The 10,596-nt window shown below is 43.7% G+C and overlaps 2 non-coding genes across 2 annotated transcripts; both read left to right on the forward strand.

The window, feature by feature from the left end:
* The first annotated feature begins 8,913 nt into the window (after positions 1-8,913).
* Positions 8,914-8,995, forward strand: trnas-aga (transfer RNA serine (anticodon AGA)). The gene has a single exon. It is a non-coding gene; the product is annotated as a tRNA-Ser (tRNA).
* An 843-nt stretch (positions 8,996-9,838) lies between these two features.
* Positions 9,839-9,912, forward strand: trnai-aau (transfer RNA isoleucine (anticodon AAU)). The gene has a single exon. It is a non-coding gene; the product is annotated as a tRNA-Ile (tRNA).
* The last annotated feature ends 684 nt before the right edge of the window (positions 9,913-10,596 follow it).

Below are 10,596 nucleotides of genomic sequence, written 5' to 3' on the forward strand. Positions count from 1 at the left end.
ATTATTTTTTCATGGAGCTTTGAATGGGATGGATTCACCCTCCTTTAGCCAGGACAGAGCTCCAGGAGCCTGGGTAGGATTCTAGCTTTCTCCCCTTGCAGGCACGTGGCACAGAAGACAATATTTTTTTCCTTAAAATCTTTTTTTTGTGTGTTCCTTGTTGTTCCAAACTTAATTTTAATCACTTTTAATTAGAGATTTTATTAAAAATAGTGCAATAAATGACTAATTTCACAAAAATTAATGTAATATAAAACGGATGTTTTCAACTTTATTGTAGTGTTTTAGAAACTAATATGTCTTCAAAAATGGTTGTTTTTCACTCCTATGAATGAAAACTGTTGTTATATGATGTTTTTTTTTTCAAATTTTAAATGATCATTTTTTCATGGAGCTTTGAAGGGGATGGATTCACCCTCCTTTAGCCAGGACAGAACTCCAGGAGCCTGGGTAGGATTCTAGCTTTCTCCCCTTGCAGGCACCTGGCACAGAAGACATCATTTTTTTCCTTAAAATCTTTTTTTTTTGTGTTCCTTGTTGCTCCAAACTTAATTCTATTCACTTTTAATTAGAGATTATATTAAAAATAGTGCAATAAATGACTAATTTCACTAAAAATACTAAAAGTAATATAAAACGGATGTTTTTAACTTTATTGTAGTGTTTTAGAAACTAATATGTCTTCAAAAATGGTTATTTTTCACTCCTAGGAATGAAAGCTGTTGTTATATGATGTTTATTTTCAAATTTTGAAAAAGCAAAGGATTCTAGCTTTCTCCCCTTGCAGGCATCGGACACAGAGAACCTCATGGTTTTCCTAAAAATCATTTTTTATGTTCCCTGGTGTTCCAAACTTAGTTTTAATCAATTTTAATTTGTTATGTTACAAACAGGGTAATAAAGTCTTATTTGGACTATAACTAATGTCATATTGTCTGCTACAAAACTGATATTTTCAGCTCTATTGTAGAGATTCTAGAATCAACTAATAAAGAATTGAAATAAAAAAGGGCATAAGAAGACATTACCAACAACGACCACATGATGGAGATATTGTCTAGACATTACCAACAACGACCACAAGATGGAGATATTGTCTAAACATTACCAACAACGACCACAAGATGGAGATATTTTCCAAAGAGGCAAGAGGGGCAAAGCTGCGATAAGGTAAAATCATTTTTTGAAAGAGATTGTTGTCAGAATGCACATCCGTATCCCAAACAGAATCTCTAGTAAAATATGATCATTTGTGAAACAGGCAAATGAGTGTCCGCTACAATATGATTGCCACATATCTGCATTTGTTGGTATTTAAGGAGTAAGAGTGCAGGTTTAAACCTGCGATCCAGTGTGTTGAAGAATTTCACAACACTACCTCTAGCACATATGGAAATAAATCCTCATAATGATTATTGCCCTGGGCATGTACCAAAAAATCAGTGAGCATATATATATATATCACTGGGTTGAAGCTAGAAACACAGAATAACTGCAAACACATCCTAAATACAGTGTTCCAGCACCTTTGACCTCATCCAGAACGTATCATTTCTTGAAAGGGATTGCTGTCCGAATGCACATCTGAATCCCAAACAGAATCTCTAGTAAAATACGATCATTTGTGAAACAGGCAAATGACTGTCTCAGGGGCCCATTTCTCATTGTCAGACACATGTATGCAATGCTTTCACTGTGCATTGAGCAATAGGGATCAAAAACACAGCAGGTAAGGTTAGAAGTCATGTTCTATGATCATTTCTTTCAGCATTAGGGACTAAATATACTAAACGTATGATGCTAAAATGTTATTTTTACATATATTAATGTAATAAATGATTGCTTATGCTTTATAAACAAATCTAATTATAATAAAAGCTTAAGTTTTGTATTTATCTTGTACCATAGAACATGATTTTCTTTGTATTTCAAGCCCACAAAGTGTCCAAATGATGCACCTTTGACCTCATCCAGAACGTATCATTTCTTGAAAGGGATTGCTGTCCGAATGCACATCTGAATCCCAAACAGAATCTCTAGTAAAATACGATCATTTGTGAAACAGGCAAATGACTGTCTCAGGGGCCCATTTCTCATTGTCAGACACATGTATGCAATGCTTTCACTGTGCATTGAGCAATAGGGATCAAAAACAGAATGGAAACAGACATGGAAACCAACAAGGATGGGATTTGAACCCATGCGTGCAAAGCACAATGGACTAGCAATCCATCGCCTTAACCACTCGGCCACCTCATCAACAAAACTGGGCTGTCCCAACTGGGTTGGCGCGCTCCAGATGATCTTTTTCTTTTTTTTCCCTCGTACTCGAGGGTCATTTTCCTGTTCCACATGCGATTTCAACATTTTCCTTGGGAGATGTCAAGCCAGCAAGCCACTGCTGTGGTTCAGTGGCCAGCGTGGAGTTCAGTGGCCCTGTTGTACACAGAAAGCACATTGAGCTCCTTGGACATGAAAAGTTCCAGATAAAAGCCATTTGTCATCCTTTCTCTTGGTGTCGATGTTGCTATTGTATGTAAAGGTGGCAACTTGCTCAGCGAGCAGGCGGAGCACACACCGAATGCAGATGTGTCTGAGTGGTGTGTCCAAGTGGCTGCAAAAGGACAGCACTCCCGGGGCGCTGTGGCTTAGTTGGTTAAAGTGCCTGCCTAGTAAACAGGAGACCCTGGGTCTGAATCCCAGTGGATAACTGCCTACGGCTAGACTTAATTAAATGCAAGTATTCATTTCCTGTCTTTAACACGACTTGTTTTTCTTAAAATGGATGCAACTTGCAAAACATGAAATACAAACCTTGCTAATCAGCGCTAGCAGCTGGCAAAAAAAAAAGAAGTCAGCAATGTTTTTTTTCTTTAACCTTAACCCTGCTAATGGAGAAGAGTTAAACGACCGAGTCTATGCAGCTTAAACGGTGCGCACGTCGGGTTCTTAGCTGAAAGGGTGGTAAATCACGCTCACCCCAGTCCTTAATCTTTTAAAGAGGATACAAAATTGAACCTAGTCGCCACATCACATACATCCTGTTCAATGATAAAAAGGTAACATCTATCCTCGCTCCAGAGTAAATCTCACGTTGAGGGCATATTTTTTTTTCACTTTACCGTGAATCGGGCTCGGCTGCACAGAGGAGAGAGCAGAGCAATGAGGTCACGGGGACAGGGGAGTCACACGCTGGCGGTTTGAATACGCGGAAGATCACTGAGGGATCCACAGTATATGGACCCTCCGTGCGCAATCAGTCCGCACTCCGGACTCTGAATCCTGCCATCCGAGTTAAGATCTCGGCAGAACCTGAAGCGCAGTTCCTTCTTAAAACGTAATCTGGTGAGCATTTCTAGAATCGTACTTGTATAGATGCAGCCTTTAATGTGTTGCTAGGTTAAAATTGATGACTTCTTGTATTTCAGTAGGCAACTGCCCTCTTGATTTCAGATTGAATTTCTTTATTACAGGGGCGCTTTTATGATGACAGAGTCATGTTCAGGTACTTTGCTTGATGGAGGAAGCTCATTTCGGACTCTGTGATCTGCTCACCTGGAAAGGTCTGCTGTACTACTACAAGAGAGAAGTAGAGTCTGGAAGAAGGGACAATTTTATGATGCTTTGGAAGGTAGTTTTTTTTTTCTTTGAAATCGAAATGAATCAGAATATCAGAGCAAAAGACAAACTCTTGGTTTGGTTTAAAGAGATATGGTTTTAAAACAGACAAAATGTAGAAAACAGGTGTTTCTCACTTTTGGAAAAGAATGGACCGGGGGTATTTTACTAGTTGCAGTGCTGAGCTCACCGGGTTGCAGTCCTGCAGTGTTGCACCAGGGTCAGTGGTGCAATGGATAACACGTCTGACTACGGATCAGGAGATTGTAGGTTCGACTTCTGCCTGGCTCGGGTCGTTTTTAAACGCATCAGGCTACTCCCTAAGTAGCCTGTGCTACTTACTGTATTGTAATCGTACCCAGTAAGAGATTTCCTTCATGTAAATGAACTGCACCTGACAGCTTTAGAAAAACACCTGGGCTCAGTACGGTGCTGAGAGCTCAGCGTTGCTGTTGTTCTAATTAGCACGCACTGCATCGGCTATGAACCCGAACTTTTCAATTATTCCGATCAGTAAGTCAACACGTAGTCCACATGAAAGGTAGAAATATTCTCTTGTCTGTCTCTTGTTTGTATAGAACTGAATGTCCCTGACAATGTACTGTTAGTTTTAATTGAAGAACGGCATTTGTGTTCAAATATACCAGACAAGTTTAGTAACTGCTCATGCGACACTCAGTTGTAATTAGTCAAGAAATAAAGTCGAACAACAGCTGCGGGTTTGATTCTGAACGTATGAGATTGCAGCGCCTTTTACTTCCATTGACAAATGATAGAGATTCGAAGAGAGATCCTTCAGACCAACAAGCAAACCCACGGCTATTTCGGTTTTCTATCTAGGCAACGTTGGTGTTTGCAATAGCATACATGAAAGCGTGATGCAATTTCTGTGGCTACATTTGTTGCACATCATGCACAGTAAGAGTGTTTCTAACACCAAATAAAAAGTCAACAATTAGCGATCACGCCTTCTCCTCAGTTAACCCACTGAAACCCTTGCTGTTAACAGATCTTTAATGCGTGCTTTACGAGCACCTACATATCGTGTCGGTTCTTTCAGCTTTATTCATTAGGTTTTCAAAGGCATAAGTAGAGCACCAGAGGTGCGAACGCAGAATGTGTGGTAATCTGAAGAACTGCTTTCCATGGCAGCGGGTCCAAGCGATTTAGCATTTTTATAGTACCGGGAAAGGAGAAGCGGCACTTTGCCTTTGCCGCGCAGGCACAAGGCGACGTGCGGCAGACGCCGGAGTCGGCAAGTTCCGAACCTGCGCGGGGAAGCCCCAACGCATTTCGAGTCCATCGCCTTAACCACTCGGCCATGACAAAAGCGAGCTCGCTGCCGCCGCATTCCTCCTATAATCTAACACGGAGTGCGAAGTCGCTACGGAAACCTTTTTAAAGTCGCTCTCCGTTAAAAAAAAAAATACCTTTCACAAGATTCGTGCCGGCAGACAGACATGCCTCAGAGGGTTTAAGGCTGGCTTCACGTTCAAATGATGAAGTCCCCCAGTCCGGATGTCAAAATGCAACTTTGGCAGACAGAAAAAACATCAACAAACCACAAATGTGGAAAAGGATTTTACAAGCTGCACCACACTGCACTTTCCAAAGCATTTACATTCGTGTTAGACGCAGGAATTGCCTTTGATTTGCGCGCTTACGAACGCCATGGAAAACGAAACAAAACTAAAGCCCTCAGCTCCTGCACTTGATTATAATGCCGTTACGTGTCGAAGCAGGAATTTACGTCATCCTACCACTGCAACACGGGGAATAGAGGGAAATGAGAACAATCTACGAATTGTCTCTAAACAGTCCCTACAGTTGTAAGACGCCTGGAAGCGTGCACCCCCATCATTAATCTTTGCGCATCTGTGCAAGGTAAACTCTGGAGCAGTCTCTGAAACGGCTCAAAGGAAACACGTGATTGATTCCATGTGCATCTGGGGTTCATTTCTTATTTACATTTAATTCAAGGGAAAGGCTTGGGTCAGTTTCAGAAGGCCTCCAACAGCGAGATTCAAGCGTCCCACCTTCAGCCCAATCTGCGCCGCCAGAACGCCAATGGCTCCTCTGGTCTCCGGGGTGCGGTTGTGACTCCGTAACCTAAAGTGTTGGTGGCAGACAAATGGAGACTAACAGGTGATGTCCTAGGACATGACTACATTGTGACACTCGGTGGGGATGGTGACCATTGCTTGGAAAAGAGTGCGAGGCCCCTTTAGAAAAACATTTTGTTAACAGGCATTCTGCCTCAGCCTAAACACCTATAGCTTGCAAAGCACATGCTATTAGACAGGCACCTCTGCAAGACCTTAAGAGTCTCTTAAACTAGTGATAGAAAGGTGTTCCCAATAGGCGATGTTCGGCTTTCAAATCATCTCTCCGTGGAAGCGCCGAGATGCAGCTGTTTAAGGCTTAGAAGCAGCTGACTGTTTCACTACCTAGCTGATCACTGTCAGTCAGGGAGCTCAGAGGTGAAAAGCCTGTCTGAGAGACAATTCGTCGTCGATCAGTTCAATATGTTCCGTACCAGCTCGGCGCACCTGAGATCATCTTGGTAGCCGTGTAGCTCAGATGAGTGAGAGCGTGTGTGTGTGTACCACCGTGATTGGATGCCGGTCCTTCTCAGGTCACAGTAAACCTTCTGCTGCCTAACTTCCCTAATTTTGGGGATCCCTTTGAAAAAGCAAAGGAAAAAAAAACTGTCTCTCATCAGCGTGATTGACCCTCCCCAGTGTGCCCCAGTGGCCTAATGGCTAAGACACTGGCCTCCTAAAACAGCGATTGTGGGTTTGAGTCCCATCTGGGGTGCTCCTGTCCCATTTTGAGCGTACAAATGTCCTTGTGATTTGCAAAGCTACAACCCCACCTTACTCAGTGAGCGTCTCTGCTTTTCTCTCACATACAGTTGGGAGAAAAACTTTTGTAAACAGCCCTTCGGAATGATGTGGATTTCTGCATGAATGGCTCCTAACATGTGATCTTATCTTTATCTAAGTCATAATAATTAATAAAGAGAGTCTGATTTCACAAACAACACACGCCCAACATTTGACATTGCTGTTTCTTTATTGACCAAATGGTTTAAACAATCAAGGTCATTGATGGAAAAAGTATGTGAACCCTTATATTAAGGAGCTAGTGGAACCTCCTTTATGACAAAAACCTCAATCCCCACTTTCTGTAGCGGCTGGTCAGACCTGAGCAGCGGTTAGGAAGTATTTTGGCCTATTCCTCTATGCAAAACTGTTTCAGTTCATGTATATTTTTGGGATGTCTTGCGCTGAACGGCCTGCTTCAGATCACGCCACAGCACTTCAATGGGATTGGGGTCAGGACTCTTACTTGGCCATCCCAAAATATGGAATTTCTTCTGTTTCAGCCACTCTGTTGTTGATGTACTCCTTTGTTTTTGTCATGCTGCATGACCCAGCGTCTTTCGAGTTTTAGATCACAGGCAGACACCCTGACATTCTGCTGTAGAATTTCCTGATACATCTTGGAATTCATCGGTCCCTCGATGATTGCAAGCCGTACAGCCTCCGCCATGCTTCCCAGGTGGGATGAGGTTTTGGAGTTGGTATGCAGTGTTTTGTTATCTCCAAACATAACGCTGTGCACATTTACCAACAAGTTCAACTTTTGTCACGTCTGTCCACAGAACATTGTTCCAGGAGTTGCTGTGGAACATCCATGTGGTCTTTAGCAAACTTGAGAGGGGCAGTGGTGGTTTTTTTTGGGGGGAGAGCAGTGGTTTCCTCCGTGGTGACCTCGCATGATCACCACTCAGATTTCTGTTCAGATTTCTTCTTATGGTGGACTCATGGACACAGACGTAAGACAAAGTCAACCACCTGTTCGCTAGATCCCATACCCACTCAGCTAGTCAAAGATTCCCTCGAAGGACTGGCAGGACCTATAATTAGTATGATGAATGCATCGCTTGCGTCAGGCGTTGTACCTGATCAATTTAAGGTAGCGGTTGTTAGACCGCTCCTTAAGAAGTCAAATTTGGATCCACAAGTTCTTAACAACTACAGGCCTGTCTCAAAGGTCCCATTTCAATCTAAAAGTTTTGAGAGAATAGTTGTTGCCCAACGTCAATCGTATCTGGATTCAAATAATATACTTGAGAAATTTCAGTCTGGTTTCTGAAACAGCATTAACAAGAGCCTTAAATGATATTCTCTTAGCTACTGATGCGTGGAATGCAACAGTGCTAGGTTGCAACAGTGCTAGGAATGCAAACGTTAGGTTGCGCTTCTTCATGCTGCATGGTCGGCATGAGTGGAGCTTTTTAAACGTCTGTACTTAGTGCGCCTCATAAGAAATCGTTTGTCCCCGTTCAAAAGAGATTGTGCGATGTCCTGCAGCGTTCGCAAAGCAAACCTTTGACAGTTTGAAAAGAGGAATTTATTCTGCTTCCTGTGCGTGCAGTAGTTACAAAGTTGAACGTCTTTACACGATCTGCTGCAGTTTTCAGTGGGCGGGCTTTGTCAGATGGCTTGGAAAAACGCACTGTGTTTCGGCTCGGGAAACATCATGAGCAGTGTCCTGCATGTTTTCTGTGTATAGCTGTCTTTTAACGCATACAGAATTCATTCGAAATCATTGATTTCTCCAATTAACAAAGGTCCCTTAAAGGATGAGTCAAAGTAACGTCTAATCGGATTAGTTTCCTTAGAGCTGGTTTAGAGTTTGCTCAAGAGTTTACCTTTCACAGACGCGCAAAGAAGAATGTTGGGGGTGCACGCTTCAAGGCGCCTTACAGCTGTGGGGAGTGATTCGAGACGATTCGTGGCGTGTGCTCGTTCCCATATACTGTACACCCCGGGGTGCAGTGCTAGGATGATGTACAATACCGCTTGGGCACGTAACGGCGTTATACGCAAGGTTTTCGTTTGTTCGTTTTGTTTTGCTCTGCTTTGCTTTGTTTTGCTTTCCATCGCGTTGGTAAGAGCGTAAATAAAAAGGCGATTCCTGCGTCTACCACTAATGTTTGAGCTATTTCAAGTGCGACGTGGTGCGGCTTTTCAAATGCTTGTGGGCATTTCTCTGTTGTTGATTCTTTTTTTGTGTGTAACAAAGTGGCATTTTCATGTCCGGACGGGGAGACTTTATCATTCCGACATGAAGCCACCCTTAAGTCCTCTGAGGCGTGTCTGTCTGCAAGGCTTGTATTTTGGAAATGTTTTTTTGAAACGGAGAACGACTTTGAAATAGGCTTCCGCCGGCGCCTCGCGATCCAGGTAAGATTGTAGCAAGAACGCAGCGGCAGTGGGGCTTGTTGTAGTCGTGGCCGAGTGGTTAAGGCGATGGACTAGAAATCCATTGGGGTCTCCCCGCGCAGGTTCGAATCCTGCCGACTACGTTATCCGCCTCCAGTCGGTGTGTTTCGGCGCAAGCAAAGAAGCGCGCCTCTTTGCTGTTCCTGGTGGTTTTAAAACGCCCAATCGCTTGTACCCGCTGCCTTGGAAATAAGTTCTTCAGCGTCCGCGAATGGCATTTTGCAGCTGGAAGCAGATGTCGACGCGTTTTGCACAGAGCACCAAAAAAGCGTCTTTTTTGAAGGCCCAGGCACTGAGCATTGGTGGTTCAGTGGTAGAATTCTCGCCTGCCACGCGGGAGGCTCGGGTTCGATTCCCGGCCAATTCAGTGGCTTTTGCAGCGAGCGGCTCCATCACTTGCATCCCCTTGCAACTCGCAACTCAAAAAACCCACTGAAGCTAAGCAGGTGTGAGCCAGGTCAGTACCCGGATGAGGGTGAGCTACAGGGGAAAACAAAGCTTCCAGCTGGAAGCGGTGTTAATGGTGCCGGCGGTGGGGCGCTCACCCTGAGGTCTGTGCGGGTCCCAATGCCCCAGTATAGTGACGGAGATGCTGTGTTGTAAAAGGGCGCTGTCTTTTGGATGAGATGTAAAACCGAGGTCACAGCGCTCTGTGGTCATTCAAAATGACCACCAAAACCTTTGACAAAAGCTCTTGGTAATTGATGGTCTTCAATAATGCTTCTCCTTTAGGTACATTTTAAATCAGCTGAAAAATGCTGTGAAATGGGGGGGCACTTCAGGCCAGTGTAGGATTTGGGTTACAAGAACCATGAAACTGCACGAGAAAGCCCGTACACTGAATTACACGGCTTTCTATTCAAAGGAGGACAAAAGAAATTCCCTGAGTTCGATTTTTTGCAGCACAGAGAGGAGCGCTGTTGTGAGGCCGGTTAGCTCAGTTGGTTCGAGCGTGGTGCTAATGACGCCAAGGTCACGGGTTCGAGCCCCGTACTGGCCAGGTCCTTTTCTCCTCTCTTACCAAAGCTGTTAGGTTCCTTTCCGTGGTGAGAGGGGTTGTCATGCAACGCTGCCACATAGTGCCGACAGACAAGAGTGTTGCGGGAGAAGAGAAAAGTGTTTGAAGATTTAAGAGTGTCTTAGGTGGAGCCAAAATCAAGTGTCACAAATACAAGTGGGAGGATTTCCAATGTTTAATATGGTAAAAATAAGCGGAAGTTATCTGCCGGTCCGGCACAGTCTGCCATGCTTTTGTCATATACTGTAAAGTGGTGTCAAACTGGGTGTCGAGCTGGAGCCTCACCATTTGCATATGTGAGGCTCCAGTTATACATTGAGTGTCACATTAAATGACAAAAATGAAGAGAGTTAAAGCAGCTGGAGAGGTTTTCTTACAACTTTTGAGCTGACACAGTTTTGGAAAATGTTTCCTTCACGCTGCACTGTACAACATAGGCAGCCAAGAGTCTCCAAAACAAAACAGAATTGACAGATAGGAGAAAATTCCCACTCATCCTGAAGTTCCCAAAATCCAGCACTGAGCGTAAACAAAGTGTCTAAGTAGCGTGGGAATGCTAACCCTAACCCTAGCTGGAGTTTGAGCAATCCAGCACTGAGCGTAAAAAGATGAGTCAAAGTAACGTCTAATCGGATTAGTTTCCTTAGAGCTGGTTCAGAGTCTGCT

This window comes from Lepisosteus oculatus, unplaced genomic scaffold, assembly GCF_040954835.1.
Source record: "Lepisosteus oculatus isolate fLepOcu1 unplaced genomic scaffold, fLepOcu1.hap2 HAP2_SCAFFOLD_40, whole genome shotgun sequence".
Taxonomy (NCBI): Eukaryota; Metazoa; Chordata; class Actinopteri; order Semionotiformes; family Lepisosteidae; genus Lepisosteus; species Lepisosteus oculatus.